Here is a 6,615-nt window from a genome sequence, read left to right as displayed (position 1 = left end):
TCACTCCCTCCTCTAAATGTGTGTTAGCTGCAATAGCTGGAGAACTATTTGGTAGATCACAGAGGAACTCGCAGAAGTAAGCAGCTATCATTTACTTTCAAAATCTCACCAGGCACCTCTGTGTGCTGAAGTGCCTGAAATTTCACTTGTAAAATAAAGTAGTACAAAAGCAGGGAAATATTATTCTCTGTTTGTGATCCTGCTAACATACCACATTGCTGGGCTGTTTGGAAAAGAATGCTGTTTCTCAGTCATCTGTAATTTACTGGTGCCTTCTCTTAAATTCTCTGTAGATCAAGTAGATAGAGTAGTAGAGTGTTTCTGTCACTTGCTGCAGCAAGAAACTGAGTACATCAATTTTCTAGCATTAGTGCTCTTCAACTGACAGCAAGGGAAAATATCTTCTTTGGCACTTACCTTGTTATTGCTTCCGAAGTATTCTGAGACTTAGTGATCAGAGGTCATAGGATTAAAAATTAATTAAATTTTTAAAAAGCAAAGTAAAAAAGCCCTCAACAATTAAGAACTAGAGTAACAAGGCTTCACCATGGATGGAAATCAGAAGAGCAAGGGCACCTGTTTGGTAGGGCTTATGTACAAAGGCTTTATTGGTTAGAGTACTGCCTTTTGTACCATATGTGCAGAAAAAAGTAAGTGCAGTCAGTAGAAAACAGTAGACTCCCTATATTACTGGTTGAAAATGAGGTTGAATATGAGGAACTGAAAACTTATATTTGTTCAAGACAATAGTTTGTCACCATTAGCTGAGCCTGGACTTCTTCCCTTGATGTGTTTTCCTAAAGTACCATAGCTGAGAAGAGCATGTACTTCAAAAGAACCATGAGGAAAGACAATTTGCATAATATTTTCTATTAATCTACCCTTTTAATTGATTGACTTATATTTCTAGTTAATCTGAAGTTCCAAATACAAAGCACTTTTAAACATTTGTGGATTTTCCCAAATGAACAGATTTCACCTGAGGGTGGCTTACAAACTATTTTGATTACACTGTAGCCATACACATATGATTAATCTGTGACTACAGGATATTATGTCTACTCTGTTTTGCTGAGTGATTAATTTTAAACAATAACAGACATTTCATTCATATTAGTGGAATTTTCAAGAGTAAGAGCAATTTAGAAGAATTTCTCACAGGATTCTACAAATTCAGAAATTATTGATGTACAGAACACTTGGTCATGGTGAGAAACTTCTCCAGGGTCAAGCTGTGCAGGTATAAGCAATTTATTATATGGGTAAAGGGAGGAAGAGACCCGTATCTGCCGCCAGCCTCGGCGTACACATGGTCAGGGAGGGAGAGAGAGTGACGCGGGGAGAAAGATAGTTTAAGAGCCAGGGGAGAGAGCTTAAAGAGAGAGGGGAGAACAAGAGTAAGAGCGGGAGAGCAGGGAGAACCAGAGAGGCTTAAGAGAGAAGGGGGGTACAAGAGAGAAGTAAGAGAGAACACAAGAGAGTTAAGAGAGTGGGGAGAATAAGAGTATTAAGAGAGAGGGGAGAACACAAGAGACTGAAGTTCCTGTTACAATACAATATATCCTTTCCTGTAGTGAATATTCTAATTCCCAGTAACCAATCACTGTCACGAGACACACCCACTAAAGAATTTACATATACCCTATAGGAACTACTACATTACCATACAGTGTTACATTTCAAACTCTAAAAGCATCACAAATTCTTCCCTTGCTTCTTGACCTTTGGATCTCTATCTGCAGAAGGACATTGTTTCATCAACAGGGATTCTCCTTTAGCTGGCTAGGCTATTGTTCTTTGGATAATTATTAACTAGCACTCAGTATCCCATGACTCAAAGCTAGCTCTCATTTCAACTTTGATTCTAGGCTTCATATTTTCAGAATCTTTTGCCAAACAATCATATTCATAAGGTTTCCTTGCTTCATCCTTCCCAACAAGAAATGATATAACCAAATTATTGTAGCCTGTATTGAATGTTGTTTCTCTGTATCATAACAGTCTCAGGTGTCTTCTTCCCAGAGCAACTATAACACACTTCTTCAAATGTTTGTCTAATAGCCATTTATAGTTTTTCATCTATAAGAGGCTTGCTGTTTAGTCATTATCAGAATCAGTCTATTTGCCATGTTTGGGTCTGTGTGCAGACTTACATCTGGCAAAAATGTAATAGGAATTGTCGGTATAAAACTATTCACAAAATCATATAGATATTGATACACATTGCCATTTTCAAATCAAGAAAATATTTCCTGCATGAAACTGAAGAATGTTTGATTCAAAATTGTAGATGAGTTTCAATCACTTTGTGATTTAATTGGATAAGGGTTTTACTGTTCAAAAGCTTCAGCAACCATTGTGTGCGTAAAACCAAAAAAAAAAAAGGACTGATGAAGGTAAAAGGGGTTAAGTCAGGAAGCATGACCTGTACTTCCCTATTCTGCTTGACTTCATTTATGTAAAGTCTTTGTGCAGTCTTTGTGCTGTCATCAGAATTTAAGTTTCTGAACTAGAACAAGTTGTTACAGCTCATTATGATGTGCAAGTATATAATCTCCTGCTCTCTGAGAATTTCAATGTCTGCTGCATAAATCAACTTGCTTACACTTCAAGAATTGACAGGGTGTAAAAAGTAGTATAGGATTACTGACTTAAGAGCACTGGTTGGAGGTGTTTTGCTTCGTACTGCCTGCAGTACTTTGTACTACAGTTGTCACAAAACTGTTAGGTGCCAATCATTAAACCATATTATACTGAGACAAATAGATTATTGGGATGACAAGAATAAGTATGAGGTAGGTATATGTTATTAGAGCCATTTCATAACAAGATGGAAAAAATGGAGAGTATTTTCAATAAATCTTAGGTAATTACTGCAACATAAAGAAAATATTTTTTCTCATAAAGGTATATACCAAGTCCAGACCAATGAATGCATCAATGAATCCACTCAAGGTTGAATGAAAACCTAGTATGTGATTGAACTGGGGGGATTGCTGGGGAGGATGAAACAGGGAAACCTTATGAATATGATTGTTTGGCAGAAGATTCTGAAAATATGAAGCCTAGAATTGAAGTAGAAATGAAAGCTTGCTTTGAGTCATAAGATGCTGAGTACTAGTTACTATATGACCAAAGAACAATAGCCTAGCCAGCTAAAGGAGAATCCCTGATGATGGAACAATGTCTTTCTGCACATAGAGAATCCAAAGGTCAAGAAGCAAGGGAAGAATTTGTGAAGCTTTTAGAGTTTGAAATGTAACACTGTATGGTAATGTAGTAATTCTTATAGGGTATATGTAAATTCTTTAGTGGGTGTATCTCGTAGTGATTGGTTACTGGGAATTAGAATATTCACTGTAGAAAGACATATATTCTATTGTAACAGGAACTTCACTCTCTTGTTTTTCCCTCTCTCCCTCTCTTATACTCTTGCACTTACCCTCTTGGTTTTTCCCCCTCTTACCCCTCTCTTGTCCTCCCCCTCTCTCCTAAGCTTCCCTGGTTCTCCCTGCTCTCCCTCTCTTGCTCTTGTTTCTTCCCTCCCCCTCTTTAACCTCTCTCTCCTGCTCTCCCCGTCCCACTCTCTCCCCCACCAACGACCACGTGGATGCCGAGGCTGGTGGCGGACACGGGTCTCTCCCTCTCTTTACCCATATAATAAACTGCTTATACCTGAGCAGCTTGACCCTTGAGAAGTCTCTCCCTGCGAGAGAGTTTTGTACATCAATAGGGGATGAAAGAAATATAGTTCTCGTTTTCCCTGAAACTGAAATGCTGAGGAAGTTTCAATTTTGAACTTAGTGCCTCTAGAAGGAGCTATGCTATCCTTAGTGCCATAGATGTTCTTCAAATTGATGTTCTCATCAGTATTTAGTGATTTTTCTCTTGACATCTCCTACCAATCCACTAAAGCATAGCTTACATATTAGCTATTGCATTCCTCCTTCATTTGACAGCTCAAGTTGATACATGCTTTCATACTATTATAAAAATGAATATGTAAATGATTGCATGTCACCAATTCTAGGAGGCATAAGAGCAGCCATCGGTTCAATGAAAACGCTCACAGCCTATGAGTCTGGAGACCTTTTGACAAGTTCCTGCCACCAAAGTGAAGGGAAGCACGGTTTAGCATTTTTTAATTTTTTCTTCCTACTTGAGACCTCTGTTGTCCCGGTTTTGAAGACAGCAGCCTGCTAGCAAGGGCTGGTGCCTCCCGTGGAATAAAAAAATCCAAACCCCCTCACTCCGAATTATCATGATTTTGAAATCATCGGGTTCTCAGGCAGAGATCTGGGGATAGGAATAACAGTTCTTTACTAGTATGTATAACGAGGCAAACAAACAACAATATCTACAGCATTAACAACTAAACAGAACCAGGGACCCCGTGACAGCCTTCTCAGCCGAGATGGGAAAGGATGGAGGAGAGGCTTTGCTTCACAAACCCCCTCGGGTGGTTAGTCCTGGTGCTCCTGCAGGGCTTGGTGGAACAGCCAGCTTTTTGGAACAACAGTTACTTTGTATATAGTGTACTCAGATTTTACATGCAGAAAATTAAGATAAGCATGGGTGTGAATGAACCAATTACATTTTACCAATTTCTTAACGTTATAATTATTCTAGCCCCTTATTAAGCATGCTGAAAACCCATGTAAAAAATTAGAGAGCATACTCTATACTCTTCTTGAGTTTATTACAGTAAAGCTTTCAGAGAAAAATATTATCCCCTTGATAACAATCTTCCCTTAGTTTTGCAGTTTTTTGGACTTCTGACTGACCTCCTTAGACTTCCAGTAACATAAAGAAATTTAATATACAGAAATACAGTCTGTCTGTCTATACTTATCTTGCTGTCTCAGTTCATTATAAAAAAAGTTAATTATAAAAATTAATAAATGTTCTGCCCACCCCAGATGGGGGACATAACACCTCTGTTTCCAACAGGCTTTCTCTGTCATTTGCTGAAGTCAGTTGACTGGCAAATAATCTGACTTTGTACTTTCCCACAGATAGTAAACAGTTACAGGCCCTTCAGCATCAGTATCTTTATGCCCAAGTATTCTGTTTGGAATGTCATATATACTGTGTATATATATTTATATATGAAAATAATTGCATATATTCTCAATTTTTTTATATATATATAGTATATTGGAATTTCAGTGTTTAAATGGCCTTTGGCTGCTGAAACTTCTGCTGAAAGCCTGGTTAACTCCAGCCTTCAATGAGTTACAAGACAGAACTTTCATTAGTCTTAAGTATTTGGTGTGTAGTTTCAAGTTACCAGATTAAACTTTCTCCTGATGCAAATAGGTTTAGCTGTCTTTGATGTCAGTTGTGGCTGAACTCCCTCATTGAACTTGGCTCATATGAATATATACTCAGAGAACATTTTTACCTCTCATGCACCCACACTGTGATCCTGAATGGCAAATGAGGAGAGAATAAATTCCTATAATACAATTCTAGATCAAGATCAGCTGTTGTTAAACTAATTAATAACCTGCTGACTCCTTGATTTCCTTTTTGACATTTTAATGCCTTATTAAAGATTTTTTTTTTCTTTTGGAGAATAACTTTTTCAACTTTGAATTGGGTATCTAGGAATAAAGAACAGCCTTAGAGATGACTTCATTAAGAGGTTATTTAGTGCTGTGCTTTCCACAAAACAGCTACATTCCCTTTCCCACCCTGCATCCTCACATCACTCTATCTTACTGGTTGTTGATCTGTGGTGTAGGGGATAGAAATATTATTTACGTATGAGGTTTGTGCACCACTTTATATTTAGCCATATGTTTCTATGTAGGCAATGTATTTAATCTGCCTTGGTTTCCTATTAACTGCATTGGTCTGAGGATCCCCACAAATATCATAATCTGTGAAATGGTGAGGTCACATAGAAGCGAGGCTCTGGGTTGTGTAGAAGTGATGGTGGCAGGAAGCAGATGATGTTTGGGTATTTAAAATTCAGCTAGGGAGGATGTGAAGGCAATAGGGCTTTTGCTCCTCTGCCTGCCTGCAGTGTCCTGATCAGGAGTGGCCTCATGGCTCACCACTGGCATCTCGAAGACGGTATCTAAATAAACGGCTAGCTTCCTTTTGTCCTGTGGAACACAGTAAATAAAAGTCAGACTTTTGAGAAACTTACAGAAAAATTTACTCAAAAGGTTTTGTGGAAGCACAGCCCCAATACGGAGGCTTTAGCCGCAGGCGGATGTTTGTGTGAGGCGAACCCCCCGCACCTGCCGGCCGGGGTCGAGCGACTTCATGAGCTCACACCTGCTTTCCCATGACGTTTTGTGAACGTTTTCCAAAACTGTGGACTATTACATCTGAAAAGACCTGAAATTGAATGAGGCGACTAGGTGGAAGTGAGAGAGCAGTAGTAAAATGTCTGCTGCCTTCCAGCTCAGCGCGGGGGGTGATAGTCCCAGCACGAGCTGACGAGGGTGCTAATTTTGTCCTCAAGTCGCTTTTCCCATGACAAAGAACATTTTTATTTGAGGTAATATAATGCCCCGGAAAGCCTCCGTGGACAGTGTTCCGCGGCTCTCTGCCTGAGAAGGAGGAGGAGGGCGGCGGGCAGCAAGGGGAGGGGCTGCAGTA

Source organism: Cyanistes caeruleus, chromosome 15, assembly GCF_971803275.1.
Source record: "Cyanistes caeruleus chromosome 15, bCyaCae1.hap1.1, whole genome shotgun sequence".
Lineage (NCBI taxonomy): Eukaryota > Metazoa > Chordata > Aves > Passeriformes > Paridae > Cyanistes > Cyanistes caeruleus.
Note: the sequence above shows the minus strand (reverse complement) of the source record.